This window comes from Oreochromis niloticus, linkage group LG16 (assembly GCF_001858045.2).
Source record: "Oreochromis niloticus isolate F11D_XX linkage group LG16, O_niloticus_UMD_NMBU, whole genome shotgun sequence".
Taxonomy (NCBI): domain Eukaryota; kingdom Metazoa; phylum Chordata; class Actinopteri; order Cichliformes; family Cichlidae; genus Oreochromis; species Oreochromis niloticus.
This window is the reverse complement of record NC_031987.2, coordinates 21809094-21833445: the sequence shown is the minus strand read 5'-3', so window position 1 is coordinate 21833445 and position 24352 is coordinate 21809094. Positions and strand designations below refer to the sequence as shown.

Below are 24352 nucleotides of genomic sequence, written 5' to 3'. Positions count from 1 at the left end.
TGGAGGGCATGCTCTCGACTAAATGGCCAACGGTTTATTTAAGGGGACAAATAGGTCAAACACTCTCTAATTATCCCTCAATGGAAGGCAAGGATTTTCTCCTTTTTTCCCTCCTTTTCTTTCCTGTGTGTGAGAGCGCAGCATCGTTCCAACTCACCAACCAGCGGTCTCTGTTGACCTAGTTCTGCTCTGGACACAGGGTGCTGTAGAAGGGCCAGGCCTCACCCTCTGTCTCCACTGTGGGTCGTAGACACACACACACACACAGCCTGGGACATAAACATAGTGAGAGAGAGAGAGAGAGAGAGAGAGATGCTATATGCACTCCCATCCATAACCTCTCTGACATTTTATCCATCAGGTTAATTGAGTGAACATCATTGATCTTGGATGTGTCCCCAGCTGACAAGGATACCATTGACAGAATGACAGTAGTGTTTGCATGCTGGCAGTGCATTTTCAGTTTATATGAAATGAGTGGAGGGCATTTAAAGTGTTGACAGGTTCTTTGGTGTCTATTTATATTTTTTAAGAAAACCCCAGTTATTCTGAAGCCATCATACCAGCACTGTGACTAAGCTGATGTCTAAATTTGAGTTGGGGCTAATATTGATCTCCTGGTTTGTTTACATGTGTAAACAGAGTGTTTAAGAGAGCTTTGAAATGTCCACTGGCTGCATAAGCAACGATCTAAAGACGTCTTCACAGTCTGAAAAGCTGCAGAAGCGCTGAGACGCTGATCTCGCTCCCAGACGCACACCACACAAACAAACACCCAAACACAGAAAAAGGGCTCGTGTGTTTTTTCGTTTTGAGTCATATAGAGTCCTCCCACACAATATGACCTTTCTGTTGCAGCTCATATTCTAAATATCTAAACTGAGTCAAACAAAAGGTGTGATGCTTTAACTGCCCTGCTCTTGCGCAATTGAGCGCGCTCCTCTAATGCGCTTGGTCATGTTTTCCTGTTAAAAAATGCTTCAGATAAATAATAGATTGCAAAGTGAAAACGGGGACATTTTGAAAACAAGTGTTACAAAGTGCAAAACGAGGGAAAACTTGGACGCAGTGGGTTTAGCTTTGTTGCTTTTCCACTTCTTTATCACCATTTTCCGGTTTTCAGTAAGTTAGGTAGCGTTTATGCTCCCTTTGTTTCTACTTTTAAAATCCAGAATTTAAAGCTTAAAAGCAGGTATGTTACACCTCTCTTTGCCAGGCATTGAGGAGGGAGTTGTGAGTCCTAACGGGTTTTGATCGGCTTGGAGTTGATCACAAAGCATCAAACGCGCCTTTTACGCGCACCTTTCTCAGCTTTATTTTCAGTGGGTCCGCGATCGAGTGTTAAAGACTAAAGAAAAAAGACAGAGAGAGATCACAAGCCCACACAAACTGTCTCGAGCAACACGTGCGTTTGTTCAGAAGAACCTGTGTAGTTGTTCGTTGATTCAAAAGTAAAAACTGTATAAATAAATAAATAAATCTCTCCACAAATATCACAAATATTTTGGCGCTCTCTTTGCAGCCTTTTACTTCATTGATGACCTTTAAGAGGAACCGCAGCCTGTCAGATAATTGTGCATGATTACGGTTTCTTCTTTGCATTCTGACTCTGCATCAGCCCACACATCGGGCAAATATTCAAATACTGCTGTATAACTGTGAGCGTGACACTCCCAAACACACACGGACGCAGAGAAAGCGTCTTAACAATTCTTCACTATCAGCTAATCACTTCAATTTGCGCACAGAATGCCGGAACCTAAAGTTCTGCACTGTCAGTCTGTGTAAATTATACTGAAAGCAAGTACCAATTGTTTCATTTTTTGTGTACTGAGCACTCATCATTCTGTTTTTTTTTCTGCACAAGGCAGTTCGCCTTTTAAAAGAATATATTGGCACCGTCAAGATCAGTAAATAGAGTCTGTATAGCATCTTTATGAGATTCTCCTGACTTCTTATTCATCTGAATATTTGCAATTTATCGAAACGTGGTGATGTAACTGATGAATGTACTTTTTCTTTTTCTTTTTCTAGAAGAAAAACGAGTCATCCCTGTTTTAAGTATTCACGACCATCCGAAACTATTCGGGTATTTCATTTGGTTAAACTCACTGCATAAATGTTCATAGTTATCCCAGCACAGTTTTCACATTAAATACTGCACAAGAGCTGCGCAAATGCTCATTAAGTCCAAAGGCAGAAAGACAGAAACAACATGTTGTGGGTGTAAAGCAAGCAAATAAACCTTAATCTACACATTTTTTTTCCTTTTGCTGTAGGTTTTTAATATTGTTTTCTAATAACACCATGAACTTACAGCCCATTTCTTAGGCAATACAAGATGCCATGCGGGGAGTGCGAGACGTCCACCTGTCAGACAGACAATAGGGATGACGCATTAAACAAGCAAAATCAAACGTTCTTCTTGCATTGCATTGCATTGTTTTAAACGTGTTAGGCTCACCTTTTCATTCTGGATGCTTGGCCCAGTGTTAATTGAATTGAATTAGTTCCTCTGCTATGCAACGTGGACAACTTTTCGAATGTATACTTCTGATTTACTCTTGCTTCTGTTGCTCTAACAAAGTGGATGTTGGCTTTCCAACACATCTCTTTCCACGCAATGAAAGTAACGTCTTATCCCACAAATAGGATTTCTTTCAAACTTCAGTTCTCGTATCATCATCATGAGCATTTTACGCACGTCAAATCTTTCCAGTCGTGTTGTTCGTCTTTTGGACTAGTGCTTCTGATCCAAGTTAACCCACTCATGCTGTCTTCACAGTCTGTGAGGTCATGCGTTTATTGTTGTGTTGCTTTGGCAAATCATCTATCACGGGCCTGCATTTTGATGCTATACTTGTTTACCAGCGAAAATTCAGCTTCAAAGGAGTTTTGTGAAACCATAACGCACAGAGCAGGCCTCAAACTACAGGCCTGTTGTGCACTAGGAATATCTTTATGTGTTTAATAATGATGTTTTGTTGTGAGAACTTTGTCGCACTCATCAGAGATGCGTTTTTTGATTCAGGGTTGTTGTTCTTTTTTTTAAAAAAAAGAGAGAGAGAGAGAAGAAGAAGAAGAAAAGAAAAAGAAAAAAGAAATCATCCGCAACCTTTGAAATTTACTTCCTCTTCGCCGAACTCTGCAGCGTTTTACTTATATCGTGCCATCCACTTTATCACAGCCTCTCGCGTTGTCAGGTTAACGTATTTTCAAGGACATTGGGAATTTGAAGGCAGCGGTTGATTTGGGGTTTGATGCAAAAATGAACCAAGCGGACTGTCTCAAGCATATGCTGCTATGGTCGTCAAGCTGGAGGAAGAGAAGGGCGTCTTGATGGTGACTTCACTGACACCAACAACTTCCTGACGCAACGCTACTGTAACAGCGGCGGGGAAAACAGCTCACCTTTTCATCCGATGAACCAACATGATCCTATTTCTGCATAGTAAGCCGTCTCAGCTGCTTTTCTCCTCTCCGTTCCAGGAACAGCGGCGGGTTCGTTGCACCAAAGAATAGTCTGCTTATGCTTATATTTTTCATATCATAGAAAGTGCCATCCGTTACGCCGTACTTGTTGCATAGCTTTGCGATCCCCTTTGTTGTTGGACAACGGGAAATCGGATTACCTGGGTTTCAAGTGTGCCCCCAAATTATTCTTCAATCTTTTCTGTTGGCGCGGAGAAAGTGAACTTTTCTACAAATCTATGACAGAAAATAACACATCGAGGGAGAGCAAATGGTGGATGGGATTATTGCTCAAATACAGTCCAGCTTTTACACTGAAGGAAAGCTGAATGCGTTTGACAGCACAGGTTTTTTTTTTTCTTTCTTTCTTTGAGTGGTAGAAAACTGGAGGACTCCTACTCCTTACTGTGGGGGGTAACGCGTTACTGAGCAACGCGTTACCGCCCTGCACTGTCCGGAAACTAGTTTGAAGTTGAAAAGGCGTGTAGGCTGCACGCGTTCTGCTTTTGAAGACCGTGGCTCGGCGAAGTAACAAAGAGAAAGCCCGTCTCTGCTGTGCGGCTCTGTGCAGGAACTCAATTTACCGAGACGCACTGTATGCAAATGCACCCGTTCCTCTACACGCGCACGGGCGCACCGACCTGTAGTAGCCTGATCTTGGACAGCCTATCGGACCCGGGCACCGTGTGCCGTGTAGCCTTGTCTGCTTCACTTTGAAGAGATGCTGGTCGTCCCGGACACGTGAGCTGAGCTGTTGAGAAGACTTTGTGGCGGATTTGGATGAGGGTTTTTTTTTTTTTCTCTGTGCGTTAATGGCCAGGCGTGCGAACTATGGTGCGCTCAGATGTGTGCGTATGTGTGTGTGTGTGTGTGTGTGTGTGTGTGTGGGTTTTTTTTTTTCTTTCTCTCCCTCGGTCGCTCTGTGTATCCACCGCTCCGCCTCCTCCCCCCTTTTCGCAACATTGACGCAACCAAAAATACTGGAACAAAAGAAACAACTTCCTTGAAGCTTTGCTGAAACTGCACTTAGACGGTGAATAGAAGGTTGTTGTCAACTTGCCTGGATGAAAATGTCGATGTGAGGGTGTCACCAGTGGCCGGCTGGCAACGAGAGAGATGCAGTCGAGCCCTCTGAAACGCGCCCAGGCTTATCCAGTAAGTGCCATTAAACATTCAGTGGAGTAATTTCAACTTTTGCTGTGTGACCTCTCGACTAGTTGAGTTTGCTGTACGCTGTCAGTCAACGCAAAAATAAAGAGTCGTTTTGGTCGATTCTCCGCGACGCCGGACACAAAGTAAAGTCTCTCTGAGGTAATGTTGGCGACCTGACGAGGTAGAGTATAAGTTATATATTGTGGCAGACGTCGTTGTGCACGAATGACAAGTTTATAGCCTTCTCCTTTTCAACAATCCGGCTCTTAGGAGCCAGTGACAACAAGGCTTTAACTACACTGCTGTCAATAAATAAATAAATAAATAAAAAAGATCCGTCAAATGTGAACGAGACATCAGTTTGTTTGAGGCAAATGTGACGGGGCGACTATTAGAAATAGGTTGTGCACTAGCAAGTCTTGAACACGGGCTACCAGTTTATTATTGTTATTCATGCAGCAGCCTTGAGCTGTCGCCGGTTGCACGAAGATCCCGGTGATCTTCAAACATGTCCACAACGGAGCAGCAGTGCGAGTGTTTTTATTTATTAGATTTGCTGTCACCGTTTCAGATGATGTGTCTAACTTTGCTTTTAAAGCTTCGGTCCGCAGTTTGGGGCGGACGATCACTCCGCTTTGTCGCGTCGCTGTTTTTTACTGCATGAACAAAGGACTGGATGGAGTAGTCGGCTCGGCACAGAGCGTCGGTGGAGAGCAGGCGGGCTGTTTACAATAATAACACGATAGCGGTGACGTCACGCAGACTGACAGCAGCCTCGGCCAGTGCGGAGGTCGCGTAGCCATCAGCAACACGCTATATTTGGAAAGCGGTTACATCATCGGGATACAACAGTGGCCCGTGGGGGGAGGGACTTCCGCAGGAATTCTCGATTTGTAGTCCAGAAGCAAGACAATGAATAGGCCTACATCAGTTGTGTCTTTGCAGGGGGAAATCAAATTATTTCAGACCTTCTTTGGATTTCCATAACCTGCTCACACTCTCATATTTCTAAGATGGTGTGAGAAGTGCCTTAGACAGTCTTTATGACTGTGGTACTACAATACCAGTAGGTTCAGGTAACATATAATTGAATCTCAACATCTCAATGGAAAATGTAAGGAGGCTATCTCCGATCGGCATTCTTCCAGTGTATCTGCTAAAATTGTGGGTTTGGGGGAGGCTTGCGAGGCCGATGTTGACTTTGCATTGGTGCATAATATTTTCCAGCCTACTTAGTAATGTTTACTCCCCCAACATAGTAAGTAATGGTTCCCTAGTAGTAGTAGTAGTAGTAGTAGTAGTAGTATTGCTATGATACCTGCACCTTTTTTAAGTCAACTTGAATATAAGGATTGCTGCTCTCACACAGCAGCGAAGTGACCACCAGACGTCAATAAGCAGATTAACTGCTGCCTGTCCTCAGTCTCCTCATCCTTAGCTAAAGTGCCTGAGGTGAAATGGAAGAAATTTGTTCAAATTTTGTCAGATTTTATATACAGATCAGCATCGGTAAGCCTACACAGCACTCAGAAAGCTGTGGACTCCAAACCGGCTCCATAGAGCAACTTTGTTGCAATAACACACAATCTGCTTTGTGGCGAGCAGCATCACTGGTTTCCACTTGCTATACTGTTGTAGGCAGTGGTAGCCTTTGAGTATTTAATGTATTCAAATGTAATGTTAGATGAGTATTTTCTTTATTTCAGGCCTCATTAGTACCAGTGATACGTTCTCTGATATCATTCAGTCAACCTGAAACCAACATTTAATTGAGTTAAGTGTGTCATACTCAAATCTAGACACTTTGTTTTTATAATAGCACAAAGTCATGAATTAGATGTGATTGTATGTCCCTTTAATGTAAACACTGACATCATGTTTAATGAATATTGCCCTTTGATGAGCTTACAGCAGTTAAGAAAACAAAACAAAAAAAATGATTAAAATCTACACTAATCTAACTAAACTGACTTATTTTCAGAGCTAGAAAGCATCATGCTACCTAAGGACTGCCGTGACTTCAGTGTGTTTTCCATAAAACTACAGGCCAGTGTTTTGGCATCAAAGTATAGTACAGTATGTGAGTAGTGTAAATTCTCGTCTTCCTGGGTATGGAAAGCAAGAACAGTATTTGGTAATGTTCCGAGCACATTGGGTACTTGAAGATTAAGTAATAAATAAATAAAGTGCATTAAAAAACAGAATGTTCCACCACTGTGTGTATATCATTTTCAATATATTACTGTCATTCCAGCATTTACTTGTTTCACAAATATACATCATGTAAAATAACAGCTTTTTTCAAATGTGGTCTTGCATGTATCAAAGGTGAAATGTGTTGGATAAATAGGCTTAATTGAAATGTTTCTGGACACAGGTAAAAAAAAGTGAGAGAGACATAAAAGCAACATCATCTCAACACTGTGACTTATACAGTGTGAGCATAGGAATATTTCTCAGTGCCCGTAAATACAGTTTATGAAATCTGTCAGAGGCAGCAGTGGTTTTTAGATACATGCCATTACCTAAACACAGTTAAATGTCATAGATAGCATCTAGCAGAGAGCTCGCAATAGACTGTCAATAAAAGAAGGACTGGCCAGAGGGATGTTTTTATTATGTGAGTCTCCTTTAGTCTTTTGAATGCCACTAGAGTTCATAAATGATATTAGACACTCTGTAGTCATTTTAAAACAGTCTGCTTGGCTTTGTGAAGCTTTCGCAGAGACTTTTTGGTGTATTTCTTGTTCTAGTGACTCTAACTGTTACATGATTTTAATTTTAATGTGCTAATTTGATTAAGGGGCATGCAAATATGCATATAAAAATGATTTGTTTACATTATTTCTGTATAGTTTGGGTCTTAGAAGACAGTTAAGATCTGTGTTGATCCTGCTGTTCAAACAGTACTTGGCTTTATCTTTTTTGTCATCCTTAAATTTAATGATAAAGAACATAAGTCCAAATATATCGGCAGTCATCAGCTTGAGGCAATGACCCAAAAAAAAGAAAACACACCTAAACAAAGTGCTCTTAACACCCAAGGTAACTCTACTGCCCTAAGATTAACTCTCGCTTGTGTTTAGCCTTCTCTGTTATCCCTCTCACAAATCTGCCTCAAAAATTAAAAAGAAAAAAAAAAAGGTGGTGTGGGGTGTGGACAGTTTAGTTGAGATTTAAAAAACAAACAAACTACAAGTTCAGGAAGCAGCATGAATAATGTTTTGTTGTCAGATTTATATTTAAACCTACCTTGAATGGAAAATGGCTCTCATTATGTTACACACCAACGAGGCCACTTTGACTCAGGATGCAATAACACATGTCAGTGCGGTTATGCTCCATTTTTTTTATTTTTCATCCATCAGGCATGGAATCATTTGGCCTTTTGGCACATGACTTCACATTTAGTCTGGAAAACACAGTATACTCATAATCAACTGGTATCAACAGCAAAAGTGTCCAAGAACACAATTTTAGGATGAAAATTAGGCGACTTGTGCTGGCTTTGTGACCGATGGCTCGTTGTTTGCAGACTGCATGGAAGTCTTTGCTTATCCTTTGGCTAATATAGAGAATTTCTCTGCTCTAGCCTAGCCTTCTGTGAAATCCCTTTTTCTACTCTATCTGCATTACCACCAGGACAAGTATAGTTTGTCCCCATAATTGTCCTCTGTTAGTGATGTCGCTTTAGCCTGTCCAATGAATTGTGCCCACTTAATTTGATTGCTGTGAGAATGTGTGTAAGCTTATGGAGAGAACAAGTGAAAAGGGCTTCTTGTGCTGTAACATCTGAACTTGCTGGCCAAGCATGTGATAGTGTTTAGAAGAATTCTGGCTCTTAGAGTTCATCTTTTTTTTTTAAAGTGTGTTTTGCGTTCACCTGAGCAAGTTATCTGTCAAGTGACTTTATTGAGCGAAAGTTTGTCATAAAGCAAAATAAGAAACATTATTTACATGCAAACGAGTTGCATGCATGTGTGGAGTGCACGTGTGTGTGTGTGCCCAATTTTAGAGCACCCAAGGGCTAATGTGACCACCTTTCAGCCTTTGTGCTAAAAAAAAAAAGGTCAGAGGTCTCTGTTGTGTTTTCAGGATGACCTGCTAGTGACTATTAGCCATTGACAAATGTGATGTCCCACAAGTGTGCGGGCCGGACCCCTCCAAAGGGGGAGGTGTCGTAACACGCCCCACACTAACCTCCGAGCCAACCCCACCTCAACTAGTGCATACACACACACGCTCTGCCCTGCTGACAGGAGCACAAGGGGGCAGCTGCTACAGATGTCTAGAGGGGGAGGGGAACCAAGGAGACATCAATGGAGAGTCTCTCTCTAGTATGGAGTTTTCTGTGGGGCTCATTGTGTTCTCTAAAGACCAAGACGAGGGCCATGTTAATATAGTACGCCTATGATATCTTCAACTTCGTTTCAGGCTGCGTTGGTCATAGGGCTGCCTCGTGCATATGCTGCTTTCAGAAGGAACTCTACTTTGATACATGCTGCCAAATCTTCCTAAATGTTACACAGCTTGATATTTACCAAGAAGAGTGGCAGAATAAGCGGTTCCTCTCCCTAAAAGTGCTGTTTAGTCTCGAGTCTAGGATGAGGTAATATTTCTTTCATTTTACAGTGTGAATGGATCAGACTGTAATTAAAAATCACGATTATCCAAATTTCACCACTACAGTGGGAGAAGGGAAAAAAGAAGAATTCATTTCACAACCTGCTCAGTTGTGTTGGCTGATTTAATCCAGCAGGCAACAATGTGCCACAGAGAGCTGACAATGTGCGTACACTCTCCGATCTGCAAACACCTAATGCTCCCGAGCGAAGTTAAATCACCTGCAGTTGCCTTAAGTTGACACAAATGCTGCAAACTGTGTGTTTTCTGTGGTACATAGGTGTTTATTCCTGGTTTAATACCACCCTTGACCCTCACTCACCCCTTTTGGGTGCTATTAATGTGCTTTTTTTGTCTTTTGGGGTTTTTTTTTTAAAATAAAGAATGATGTATTCAGTCTGCTACTACTGCCTATTTCCCCACCTTTTCATATCACGCAGCCTCAAGTCTGGTGGTGGTGGTTTTGGGGTTGGGCATCTTTTTGAAGCACATGAATCAAGAGAGAGAACCAAAATAATGTGTAAAAACCCCTCACTGAGTGGGTAGCGGTTGAGTGTAACAGCCAACCATGCACACGAGTCATCTAAACTGAAATCAAATTATGCTGAACTAAAACTACCCCAGCGTAGCAACTTTGCAGCCAGGTTTGCCTGCAGTGGTCAAACACCATGATACGTGACACTGTGGCTCTTGTTCGGCGCGTCTACCAGAGGACAAGGGAGAGCTCCACTCTGTCTCAACCCTCCTAATGAAGAGACGCATTATGATGTGGATTTCATTTAGGCCTGCAAAAAAAAAGGGGGAAAGAAAGAAAGAAAAAAAAAAGCTGCCATGGATAACGGAGCAGTCTGAGTAGCATGGTTCGTTTGTGTAGTGACATGTGACTTGTGTTTTCGTGAGTCATAAGGATCTCCTGCCTAATGGAAGGCAGTGTGTGCTCATGTGACGGTGACACAATGCAGGATGAACTGTATAGTATTCACCAGAGCTCAGCTTGGCTACTGTTTTGGCACTGCTAATAGAGACCCATGAGGGTCTTGTTAATTTTTATCATAGTGAAACCAAACAAACCACAGTGTCGGTCACTTTAGGGTTTGGGCGATGATGATTGCGTTTTTTTGTTTGTTTGTACACTAAGGATCAAAGCTGGAAGCACTGCAGAAATGCATGCATGCACTCGTGTGTATGTTTGTGTGTGTTTGTGTGTGTGTGTGTGTTTGTAATGTCTATGAGTACTGCATCCTATTCTTCCCATGGTCATAGTGGTGTTTTTGCTGGCTCATCCCTGCCTCTCCACATGCCTGTTTAACAACACAGAGCTCCTCCTTACTGGCTTCCTGTCCAAACCAGTTTATCTGTAAACAAGTGTGTTTTTTTCCTCTCCACCCTATTGTCCACACTACACCAGAATGCATACACAATGGGCTCCCTCTCTCTCCTAGTCTGCTTTTGTACTCAAAAAGTAAAAGGCATTATGTTTTTACTACAATATACTGCAATGTAAAGAAATTATGTGCTTCCTGAAATGCTCTAAAGACATATTAAGTATTTAAAGGTCATTAGCACGAGTCAAAATTACTTAAGGCACAGTTAAAAACTAATAGCAGTTGCCGCTAATTCTTTTTACCAGTGGAACCAACTGCTCACATAGCAGGTGAATGCTATGTGTTGTTATTATGTGTGCATTGGGATGAAATGGCTGTCTCTGTTTATCTTGCCTGAGGTACACTATGCTACAGTAGATGTGATAACAGTGGGGTTATTGTAGTAGAGCCCAACCCGTACGTGCTTTGGCCACCGCATGTATACTACAATGGTACGTGTAGTTATATGGTGTTGCCAATCTAATCCTAAATTGAGAGAAAACGGTTATCCCATTACTTACTTATGGAAGGTGTTATTTTAACAGAAATGTCCAAGCCCCCTTTAAAAGGTGTGGAAATAAATCAGTGAAAAGTTAAAAAGAAAAAAGTGTAGCGTCGCTAAAAAGGAAAGTTAATTAAAATCAGGCACAGCAATATGATGTCACAGCAATTTAAGATAAGAAAGCAATGTTTGAACTGTGGAAAATAAAACAAAGCCAACCTCAGAGTGTGACTGAAAAGAGTTAGGAAGGAGGACTTTAACTGCTGTCTGAGCCTGTGTTACCTTACTCAGTCAGTGCTTTTCTTTTTTGCTCATTGTTACCTAACATTATTTGGTTTGCATCTCCATAGCCTCAGGACTGTTACTTGTTGACCTATAACACACTTATACCAGATGTTAGACTTCTGTCTACAGTATGCTTAATTTGGCTATCCTCGTCATTGATAGGCCTGTCACTCCAAGGCAAGCATTTTAGTGCTAACGGCAGATTACCACATCATCCTATAAATGACTAACCGAATTTGAATAGACATTCATAGTGCTTATATGAAAGATGGTAAGAGAAGTATGGGAGAAGAGAAGTAGAGAAGTATTTCAAATTCTTATGCATCCGTAGGAAGATGCTTTTACATGCTCTGTATGGGATCGATCCTCCTATATACAATATTCTATGGCAAGTATAATTAGAAAGATTGCTTATACACTGGCAAAAGCCTTAAGAAGAAATAATCAGTGACTTGGAAAAGAGCAAACTATTGTAACCCCAAGCATAATTGCAACATCCTTGCTGTTTTGTTGTGGGTCACTATGGACTGAATTTGCTCAGTGTAGCCAGTACAAATGGATATAGTTGCAGGTGTAAATAACTGTAGCTCTCAGTAAATGTTTATTGGTGTACACTCATGCCTGGTAGGACACATTATGCTTGTATTTCTAACGATATAGATTTTATTCTATGAATATAGGCCAGCTTGTATTCTGTTGATTTTTTTTTACACACACTCTTTTAGTCACACTTTTACTATGTATTTAGACAGACTGCAATGTTTTGTAAATAGTGCGCAGTCTCTACTAAGAGTATTCGTGTCATATCAGAAATCCTCGTATGAACTAGTTTGAACGAAAAGGGTTTCCCGTTAGTTGCTGCCGTAAAAGACACTGCGAGGCCTGAAGAGTTAATTTGTCGCTGTTGATCGCTGCGGTGGGCTGCGAGATCATTCGAGAGTGCATTTTTCAGCAGCCAATCAGCAGGCAGACTCGACACCGTATTTAGCCAATAGGGCGAATGGAAGGCTCTATCGAATTTGAATGAGACAAGTCTTTCGGCGCCATTTTCGAGTGAACAGCGATTGCCTCGACAGCTGCGGGTAGAGGATGCTGCGAATGTAGAAAGCTGTTCCGAGACGGGGGGGGGAGAAACCAAGCGCTCAAAAACTGCGCTTTTAGAGAAGGAGTCGTGTTATTTCAACGGAAACACAGGTAATTGTAGCCTCAAAATATTTAAATTGATTTAACTGGAGTGCACGAACGGACTTAAGGCAAGGAGTACGTGGAAAAAAGACCGCGGAGGGGAGACGTTAGCCATTTGGCCAGCTTTGCCAGCTTGTACTTCTTTAGCAGCTAGCCTACTAGCTTAGCGTGCTAGCACGTAGAGAGGGATATCTGACTTTGCTGCACTGTAACGGTGAAAAAAAAAAACCGAACATAGAGCGGGTCGTTTTAGTCAGGAGATGAGGAAGAATTATTTGGGTGAAAAAAGACTTGATGGGAAATTATACCACACTGAAGACGCGCCTCAATCGATTGTTATTAATCAAAGTTAAACTATAATGGACTATTTATTTTGCGCTGGAGCTCAGTTTTGAGCGGGAGGTGTAAAAGCTGCCAAGCTGGAACAGAGGCGATTCGGCAGTGTCAACAAATGCACACGGCACCTACGCTGGCTTAGGAGGGAAAAAAAACCCAAAAGGAGACCGGAACAGACACAGTGCTTTTTGTAGGAACTTAATTTGACCAAGCTTTTTAAGTTAAGACAGGCGTTTTTTCCGAGCTGCTAAACTGCATGTGTGATGTTGGAAGTGTTTTGTGGATTGTTAGACAAAAACACCTGGTAAGTTTATCATTATATCCCTGTATGACCTATATCCCTGTAATGCCCGCAATAATAATGACGGAGTTTTGTTTTATTTCCCTATCTCTGTCATGAAGTGGCTACTAGCGGTTTTTTTTTCCTGTTTGTTTGTTTCTGGCCGTTACTAGTGACAGGTCGTGTTATAATGCAACTCCGATGACTAAAAATATGACTTTATCTTATCCAGTGTTGAGTACTTGCTTTAAATTTGTGCCTGTCAATAGATTCTAATGCCTTAGATTAATGTAAGATGATCCGTGTGGCTCTCAGCCAAGGGACAACAATCATAACTCGCGACATGATGGTTCTACTTTAATAGCTGTGTTAAAGGTTTGACGAATGGCTGTCACAGCCACTAACGAAGCAATAAAGTTGAGGTAAGGTTAGATTTACAAAATAAAAACGCACAAAAAACGAGGAATTGGTAGTTGTGGTGATTCCCGTGGCATGCTGTAATGTTAGGGTTTTCGGTTCATTGTAGTTTGATGTAAAAGACTTGGAGCCACTGCTCGCTGCCTCCCTTGGCCCCTTCCTTTCTGCTCTTACTAGCATCGCAGCAGTTTCTGTGTGCCATGGACCCTGATTTAATTCAAATAGAGTGAACCGGGGAGGGGAAACTGCGTGGTCTAACCTCTAAGGAGTGACCGAAAAAACGGGCCTAATCATGACGGGTAGGGGCTGTTTTGTGACCTTTTTTCTGTATTATATTTATTTATTTTTAAAAAACGAGCAGTACTACTCGAGAAATAAAGCATATTGAAGGAAAAGAGAGGCTCCATATAATTGCGCGTCTGAACCCGCCCCTTCTACTTCCTTCCAAGTAGAGATCGGTTTAATATGTTACATAATGTGAGGCCTTCGTATCTTTTGCAGTGTAGCGTTTATTCAGACAACTACGTATTCACATTAGTAAACAGGTGATCTTGTTTAAGTTTATTTGGGGGGGGGGGGGGACTCTTTCAGATGAGGATCTACGGAGTGTAGGCACCCCTTTCCTTTTTTCTTGACATTCCCTCTTTTTTTTTTTCCTAGGCCCATGGCTTACTAATAGCATTTTCCCTGGATTTTTATTTTGTCATACATATTCTGCAGCAGCAGGTAAAGAATTGTTTTAGGTATGCATGACTTTAAATGAAAATGGAACTAAAATGTTGAAAACAACAAAGTTGTCTTCTGTGGAATTACATATTACACCCATAGTATGATAATTATTGCAGAAGTGGGCCAGCATTTTTTTTAAATGATTATTTATTTATTTTTATAGTGAAACTTCTAAACCAAGATTTTGTATATTTTTGAGGGTAATTGGGTTGTGGAAATGAGGGAAAGCCCTTTCAAAGAGACATCAGAGCAAAGACGTGAAGGAGGAGAAAATTACTGTACAGCATCATCTGGTGTGTCAGACTTACAAGAATAGTAGAATTTGTGGGATTATGAAACTCTTTGAATAGTATGATGACTTAAAATGTGACAGGCATGTGATCACCAGTGTTGGGAATAATGGAGTACCACGTAGTGTACAAAAAACTGGAACTCTATATTTAAAACAAGTTCCCATTTCATTCTACTGTAACTGCCAGTTTGAAATTGCATGTTTTAAAAATGTTTCATTGATAATTAAACCATATGTTACTCCTACAGTGTCAAAAAGGCTAATTGGGTCACTACACTTGAGCAGAATTAAAGAATGGGTGTAAAGTAGAGCTTGGACAATGTAGGCATTTAGACACCTAATTGTAAATATTTAGTGGATTCTTAACATTTGTCTATCTGCTTATTTCGTACTAAGAGTTGAAACTGTCAGCCTGTTGAACCATCGTGGTGTCAGTTTAGCCAGAGAGGCAGTAAGTTTTTAAGCTATGTAGTCAAATGTCTGTAATACTTTGGGTGGATGAGGGTATTGCTGAGTACTTGGTTGTTAAAGTGTAGTTATAAAACAAAGTCGCACTGAAAATGTTTTGTTTCAAAAATGGAAAAGTGATAGAGTGATTATAAATGACACTTTGTTTCAGTTTAAATTATTACGAAGTGTTTACAATATCTAATTTTGTCTAGTTTAGTTGAAGTGGGCTTTAATGTTACTATATTAGCTGCAGCATGAGTAGTTATTTGTGATATTAGTATTGAAGGGGAAAAGTGAGAAATTGCACCTCTAATGTCTAGAAGAGAGCAGGCAGCACTTTGTCAAAGTGAAATTTTATGATCAAAAACCTCAGTAATATTTGGACTCTTGCTTGCTGGTAACTAGGTTTTAAAATGTGTCTAATGTGCTCATATAGGTAAAGTGGGTGTAAATATTTACCTCATATTTACTTTTTAATTTTAGAGTTACAATGCAGCATTATTCTACCACCCCACACAATCCCTTAAAAAATATTAATGCAGTGCCTTCAGTTGATCTCTATTAAAAGCTACAGGTTTATGTTTCCTCTCCGTTCTGTGGTATTTGCCTTTTCACACTCTTTGCAGAGCACCGATGTGCTGTTTCAGACATTCTGTGACTCATCATTCTTCAGACCCCTCTGGCAAAATAGGCTCCCACCCCCCATTTCCTGATAAACTGTGACTCTCTACTTGTACTTGCTCACATGTGCTGTAGCCAGACTGCAGAGAACCCCCACCCTTCTCTTTTTTTTTTCTTTTTTTTTCTTCTTGCAGTGCAAAGTTGATAGTATTCAAATTTGCTGTGATAGGAACAGCTTTGGATCTTTTTTTTTTTTTCTTTCTTTCTTTCTTTCTTTCTTTCTTTCTGTCTTTTTTTTAACACTTACTCAAGGAGTTGGCCTTGGCTTCAGCTCTGCACCATTAAATAGAAGCTGTCAAATGGTCAGTCACTTTTCTGGAACAGTTTTAAGCACTGGTCATTCTAGTTAAGCCTCAAGCTTAGATGTGATCTTTTGAGAATGTGTGCTGATTTGCATGATGATTTTTTTTTTTTTTTTTTTCCTCTCTCTCTCTCTCCCATCCCCCAAAGCATATAGTTTAAGGCTGATGGTACTAGTTACAGCAGCTAATTGCCTTGCCACATCTTTAAATACTGCCCTTTTATTGGCTTTATTATTATTTTTTAAAAATGTATTTTTGCGTACACTAGGTGCTAAGTGCTATAGTGCATATAGGCTTACATTTATTTAACTAAAAAGTTATAAGGTTAAGCAGTGTAAGGATTAATTAATCTGACTTTTAAAAAAAAATTGTCAGTTTTATGTATAATTGTTATCGTTTCATCACATTTTTTTGTAAATCTGTTCAGTGGGGAAGTGCACTTTGAGGTCATCCTAAAGTAAGGTCATGTGTCTCGAACACTGAAGTGATTAGGCTGGTCTGTGTTCAGAATATTAGTCATTTCAAATGGTCAGGTACAGCTCTCTAAAACATGTATCTTGAAGGAAAAAAAAAAAATTATTATTATTTTTTTTTTTTTTTTAAGTGAAGTTGTGCCTCGGACAGCAGGTTTAGAAAGGTATCAGCTGTTACAATGCTAGGGAATAATCTACTTGATGATTACATTTTAGATTTTAGGTAAGTAATATGATAACCTGCTGCAGCACCAGCAGTAAGATTAAACATAGCAAGAGTCTGCCTCCTGGTTAGACACATGGTGTTTTCATTGGTGTTTTTCTGTGGCACAAACTTTTTTTTTCTCTGTTTTGTTTTTTTTTTCTTTTCTTTTTTTTTTTCCCCACACGAGGGTTATAGAGTATCCCACAGTATTAACTAGTATGCCGTCAGATTGGAAAGATTTAATTATCCCAAAATATTCTAGGCATTTTTTATATTATTGTTTTTATTTTATTGCCCCAAAACAAATTACACCTCACCCACTACCCCCAGTAAGGGAATGTGTTTGTGTTCACATAGACCAGATATTTTCATACAGTGTGACAAACAGTGTCTTCTTTAGTTAGTGTTAAGTTTTAAAACTACTTTGGTTTATTTCCAACAGTAATATAAACCCATGTAATTTTGGGTTTACTGCTTTATCTTGTGTCGATTCACTGGTGTGTAACTGTCACTCTAGCTGTAAGCAGATAAGTCGAGCCTAATAAGGAACATGGTGAAAACAACAATCATTCTTGTAATGTTTTTTTTTTTTTTTTTTTTTTTTTTTTTTTTTAAAAGACTTAACACACAATAATCATAATACACTGTTTTTGTGTATTTTTTTTTTGTGTTGTCTAAAGTCAGCCAACTGCAGCAAGACTTCACATTTTTTTAAAAGCCTTATTTTTGGCAGATGAGACTTTTGCTTGTGTTGTGTGCTTAACTTTTTTTTTTTTTTTTTTTTTTTTTTAAACACTGAACTAGGACAAGTTACTAAATTTCATCTAGACATTTGTGCTATAATAAGCAAAACAACAAAAACAAGTATAGTCTGTGTTTGTGTAATTGCTGCATGAGTGTATGGGTGTGTGATTCAACTCTCTCTCACACTTTGCCTTTCCTTCCTCTTTTTGCCCCTCTTGCATATGTAAGCATGCACATTCAACATACATGCTTACTTAGATCCTAATTTCAGTCTTACTCATCGATCTGTAAGTACTGATTGAGTGCAATGAAAAAAAACTTCTAGCAGCCATTTTAAAGGTTGTGGTAGTTGGGAATTTTTTTTATTTTATTTTTTTTTCATTTTTTTAGTATTATTTTTTTCAGGGTAGTTGGAGCCCAAAGTTTTCTTAACTAACCTCATGCTGTTGGTCAACTATAAATCGGGTTCTCAGGTCGTACTTTTCAAATTGCATCACAGTTTACAGCATTGTCTGCATCCTGTTTATGGCTGCTCTGTCTTTTGCGACAGTAGGAGGAAACTTGAGAGAGTTCAAGTATAGGAGTAAAAAACTGGAGAGACCAGAAATGTATTTGTTTAGTACTTAGTGGTACTCAGTTGAATTACTGTTTATACTGTAGTTCAGGTACAGCAGTTGTTTGGATTAAATATTTCACCACACATTGTGGACACACTTGTATATTTAGATGACAGACACTGCTGTTTGGCATGGGGGAGTCTTACAGTGTGGTCCGTACTTTCACTGGAAGTGGTTAAAAATGGCTTTAACTATTAATAAACACTTTTAAAAAAATATATGAATGGAACAGTGAGTCAAATTAAGCTTTGCATGTTAGTTGATTGTTGTTTGCACCGAATTAGTTTGACATTGTTTATATCATACATTATTTCCTAAATGTAATGCTTAATTTCCAGTCTAGTGTGTTTAAAAAAAAAAATATATATATTATTGATTAGTATAGGTGTTATTTAGCTTAAATGCTGTCACACTGCAAGTCAAAGAGGTGGTGTGTAAATGTAGATATGGGGGGGACGAATTCAAGTCAATCTTGCCTTTGTGTTAGTGTTGTCCTGTGAGATGGGTTTATTCAGTTGTTGATCCTGATGTATATGTTTTCTAATTCTTCTGCAGTTTGTTTGAAAAAATATTGCTGGAGCTTCCAGGGAATCCCAGTGACTGCTTTACATGTGTGAGTGGCCATGCAAATGTAACTGGCTTTTCTTGAATTAACACATACTGTCATTACAGTGCTGGTTTTTTTGGGGGGGGGGGGGGGGGTTCTAGAAAGGAACAAAGCAGTTCTTTATTGGTAGCATCCTTGGACTACTGTGAACAGTAAAACTATTCATCACCTTCTGAGTTGCTCTTAAACAGCTCTTAAAGGTAATCTGCCTCTTTTTTCTTTTCTTTTTTTTTTAATTTTTTTTTCTCTCCCCCCCCTTGGGGGGGACATGACAGTTGAGTCCTTTGTTATTTTGTGGACTGATCTATTTTGTGCGGAGATGATGAAAAGATCTCATGCTGTGTAAATATTGCCCAGTAGTTGGTGAAACATTTCATCATTAATTGTAAAGCTGTGGGACAGTGAACATAGTATATTTGTACCCTGTGCAGTTGTCTTGCCATATGCAGAACAACAATGATTTGGCTAGGCTAATCCCTGATGTTTATCTGGCTTACACGCTACATGAAACAGATTTGTAATTGGGTAAGGATATAGCTTGCTTGTAAAATGGAGAAGAAAATGTCTTACAGTGTGGTTCCATGCACTGTAATTCTGAGATGGCCAAACAGTTTTAATCAGTGATATTTTTGCAAAGACCTTGTCATATGGATGGATGTGATTGCTGTTCCCTGTTTTTCGCAGTTAATGATTTCAATGCGGATCTCCCTTTACTTTGTGCTTATACTTGCAGAAGACTCTGTAAAACAGACCAGAAGAGGCTAACCCAGACCACTTGATCTGGGGAGGTGATGGGTTGTCATGTCCATGTCCCTTTTGCCCAGCTGGGTGTAGGAGGTTACTTGACCTTTCAACCTTGGGGTCAGGTGACTCTTTAAGGTCATTGTATGGGTAGCAAGTGTCTGTAGGAATGGGTTAAAAAGGCTGAGCAGAGAAGATGACATGTCCGGGCATGCTTCCTTTAAAGGAGAGAGAGAAAAATAGGGAGAGGTTAGAGTCAGTGATGTGAACAGTTCCACCTGGACTTGGAAAGAAATGATCAGCTTATAAGGAAATTGCACAACTTACCTGGTTTGTTTCTTTGTGTGCTTTTTGTTAAGTATTTTAGGTTTGTTTGATTGCAACTTCAGTGTAGATCAGGCTATTCTGCAAAAAAAACAGGGTGTGTACAAACTAAATATGAGATGAGAAAATTATACATGATTATTCTGCAGGAAAGTAGATCCACTGTAACAATAGTGGGCTGTCATTGTTTTTATAACTAGCAAAACCTTTTTGTAAATCTGAATTTATTTTTCTCATAAATTTATTTATTTTTCATGATTTTTAAAAACAATGTCTGATGTCATTTCTCACCTGCAGCTTTGCAGAGCACACTCATGTCTTCTGTCAATTTTTATTTTATTTTATTTGAATGGCTAATGCAAGTTATTCCGTTTACAAAGCTAAAAATGGCAAATCCCTGTGATCGGGAAGCAAGTGTGTGTGTAGCATTTTTGTTTGAAGACTGGTGTCTAATTTTTGTTGCACTCCTAACAGGCAGTGTGGACTTTATTAGCCTAGGAATAAAACAAGAAGTTGCCATGCCCCACAAATTTGGCAATTGCACAGTCCTGGTTTGTAGTTGTAAATTAACAGCAGCATCAAATGTCTTAAAACTCTGTTTTCTTAGTAATGATCTTATTTTTATTCATTTTTTTGTCATTTAGAAGGTGCAAAAAATATTTTAGGTATGCATGATATCAACTGTAAAATTAGACTTGAGGAAGTGTTTAATTTCATACTGACTTAGCTTGTACTATGTTTTTCCCATGTGTTTTTTAATGTTGGGCAATAAGGGATATTATCTGTGAATTAAGGGCTAGACTTCCACTTAAAAACTGGGTAAGTAGAAAGGGGGCAAAAAAAAGCACACCATACTAAGTGGTCTTCACTGTTTTTCCACCCACCTGCCACTCTCAGGTAGGTCTGACTGAGTTGTGCTGTAGCGCACAGGAGGCAAAATTAACATTTCTATGCAGGCTGGTATAACAAGTTTTATTTTGGCAGTCATCATAGTTCAAGTTGCATCTGTTTAACACTTTATTGAGAAATACAACATGTTTGGGGATTTTTACCATTGCTGTATAATACTGTGAGAGCTTGGGCCATTTTGTAAAGTATTTGTGAGACACCATCAACCAAAGTTTTAAAGTCAAATTCAAATGAAAGACTTTTGTCTGTTAAAGTATAACAGATGAAAGCAGTGCCTTTGTGCCACTATTGTTATCCCTACTCGCACCTTTATTATCACATGGGAAAAAAAATGTTTGTGGCTTTTCTTTTTAGTCTTTCATGTGAACTAGACTGGAGTTTGTGAGAAAGAAAACAACTGCCGAACTTATCAGTGTCTTTTTGGAGAGGAAGTATGCAAGAGACTTTATCAGATTCAGGCTATCATGTCCATTTCAGACTAAGGTCATAATTACAGGTCCATTGAGACCTCTAGTGGTAACAATTGTTGGCCTAAATCTCCCATGGGATTATTATCGGGATAATGTTTGTTTTAACACCTTCTACATGTTTTAAGATTTAAATGTTTTGTTGACATTTACTACAGCAGCCTAAAACTTTTTACATCAAGGTTGGCACATTCTTCAGTTGATATAACTGGAAGATATTTTATTTGCTGAGCTGTTGTTTTATGTTGTGGACAAATTGCTTTTTTTGCAGTTGCTTTCTTCTACATTTCAGATGACCTATTGTGTGCTGGCTCCTGAAAAGGCAAAATATCTGTTAGTATTCATGCAAATTTTATATTTGTGGTGTCTCCATATGACCCCCTTTCTTTGTTTTAATTTTTTAAGAGCATATTTATAAAAAAAAGGAAATTATTATTATTATTCTTTCATTTTGATTTTGCCCTATTTTAAGATGAATTTTAAACCTAAAATATTTTCAGTAGTTTCTATGGAGTATGAACAGTGAACTGTGTGCATTATCTGCTAGTTTTACACTTGGGTGTTTGAACATCTGCCAGTAGCACTAATGGAAGTGGAATGAAAATGCAACAATAGTTTGTAAATTTACATCAGGGAGAAATTTAGTAATGATTTTACACTCCTGACATAAATCAGTCCATGCCTTATTTGCAAGGGTGTAAATAAACAGTCATTTAATTTTGACTCCTACTTGTGTTTTTTAATAAAAGTGGATTGCAAAATCTTTAAACTTAAGATTCAAAACTATAAGTATATTATGAAGTCAGTGGACAGTGGTGCTCCTATAAGCTGCTTGGCTCAAAGTTGAGGGGAGTCCTAACTGTAGAGCATACAATAATATTTGTGTATTTTAAATGTGGCAACAGTTTGGTTAATACGTCTTCTAGTTTCAACAGTGCTTCATGCGTTGAGCAATATCTATAAAGAAATATATTTCCAAGTTTTGTGTGGAAGAACTCCACTGGCCTACACACAGCTCTGACCTCAATCCCATCGAACAGCTTGTGGATGAACTGGAGGCCGACAGCTAGCCAAGGGTCCAGGCCTTATCATCCAGCATCATTGTCCAACCTTACATTGTGGCTAAATTGGTGCAAATCTTGGCAGCCAGGTTTTGAAATCGTGATAAGTGATTTCCTGGAAGAGTGCAGCAGCTTAGTAATGCCCATAGAGTTTTGAGATGAGGCTTTCAACAAACGCAAGAGTGTTAAGATCTCCTGTCCACATACCTTTGAGCACAAAGAACACTTTAATACTTAATGTTAATATTTTGAGAATGACTTCTGTATTATATTAAACCTTTTCTCTCTTTTTCTTTTTGTTTTGTGTGTGTGTTTCAGATGCAGAGTCTCCTTGGCCAATTTAGGAGAAGACTGAAGACTTTAATCTGATTCTGGTGATCACCTGAACGTCTTTAGGTGGTTTAAATAATAGGTAATGGCTCTGTATCCATCCGTAAACATGTGCTAAGGATTAGAAGGCCAGAAGATGAAGACAGCGCAAATAACACAGAAGCAGAGACTGTTTTGAATGGAAGGACCGCAGCAGCAGTTCTGGTGATGTTGTAGCAGCACGGAATGGTTTGTGGGTTATACTGAGATGCAGGCCATACTGTGCTGCCGCACTAAAGCCTGAATATACTACATAGCTATCATCTCACAGTCCCTCCACCAAACATACTGTTGCAGTGAAAGCTTGAGGTAACAGGTAACGTACTGTCACTTTTGCATAAAAAGTTGTCTTTACTGACTTGAATTAATTTCTCATAGCCTTTCTTCTCCCCCCCCCAGCTGTGATTTAAAAAGTTGTTTGGGGCTTCCCCATTCTCATTTTCTGGTCGCCTTACTGTAGCAGCACGTAAATATTGGAGTTAACACTCTAGCTGAAGTCTCCAGTATTGATCGTGCTGCTGAAGCAAAGCGGGCCCACTCACAATCACAGCAACTAACCACCACTGAGTGTACTCAGACTACTCAGGTGATGGCAGACAGAGGCTGGCCTTTAGAAATGTTTACAGGTACAGGTTGACTCACTGATTCTTACTTAATGTCTATTCCATATTGTATTGACATGTAAAATATGTATACTACATTTTATTACACTTCACTATTATGTGTAAACCTTTTGAGAATAAAAACGTTTTAATTCGGTTTTGTCTGCAATGTGTTTTCAAGTTGTCATGCTAAACTTTGTGTAGGTGTGGTGTGTTTAGTAGTCTTTAGTTTAAAGGACAGGAAAAGCGTTTGTGTTCCTGATAGCGGAAACTATTAACGCGGCTTTAAGAAGCGCCGCCGTCCTCGGAGAAGAAATGCTCACAATGGCCTGCGTGGCCTCTCTGTAGCGCTGCTGGGATATTTAGGCCTATTCAGCAAAGCGCGGTGACACAGATTTGCTTCGGATTCAAGTCGTTACAATCATGTGTGGATTGTCGCCCAAACACCAGGAGTACTTCGGAAAAATCAAGTTGAATTCAATTTGTGTATTGTATAATAATAATAATAATAAAAAAAGAAAAAACGTGTTTTTTTTGTTTTTGTTTGTTTTTTGTTTGTTTATTTTGTTGTTTTGTTTTTTAATAATTTGAGCTTCGTTTATTCGATAGTTGTTTTTTTTAAATAACTTGCTTATAGCGGTCAGAATTTATTTTATTATTTTGCATTATAACTGCCTTTATATTTTTAATCTATAGCGATATATTTTGTGAACTAAATCTGCAGTTCTGCTCGGGCGGCGGGCTAAGCCCTCCATTTTAAGTGCTGCCAGGATGATGCTGACGATGATCCAGAGTCAGACTCCCTTAAATAAAAGGCGTTTAACTTCGATTTACAGGCCTTTGGGATAGGATCGTTTAAGCTGGTAAATATCTGTATTTTTTAAAAACATGACGTAGGCTTTATGTGAGTGTATAAATTAGAAAAGAATTAATAGAGAAGTTGACTGCGTTGTTACACTCCTCTGTAAAGTTATGCATACCAGACCTTTCCGTTTTTTAAAGTTTGTATGAAACATCCGTGGCTGAGTACTAAGTGCTTGCATTTTCTTTCTTTTTTTCCTTGGGAACAGTGATTTCTGTCTAGTCCAACTGACGAAACTCAGCTGCAGCAGTTTCTTTCCATTTGGCCTTATGGGCCTTTCTATTATTATTACTATTATTATT

General features: G+C 39.3%; 2 long non-coding RNA genes across 2 annotated transcripts; one reads left to right on the top strand and one right to left on the bottom strand.

The window, feature by feature from the left end:
• Positions 1-2573, bottom strand: LOC112844141 (uncharacterized). The gene is made up of 3 exons (XR_003216781.1): positions 2465-2573; positions 2318-2370; positions 1-269 (listed from the first exon to the last, which is right to left on the bottom strand). It is a non-coding gene; the product is annotated as an uncharacterized LOC112844141 (long non-coding RNA).
• On the top strand, positions 2476-23345 carry LOC112844142 (uncharacterized). Its single transcript, XR_003216782.1, has 2 exons — positions 2476-12591; positions 22536-23345. It is a non-coding gene; the product is annotated as an uncharacterized LOC112844142 (long non-coding RNA).
• Positions 23346-24352: the final 1007 nt, after the last annotated feature.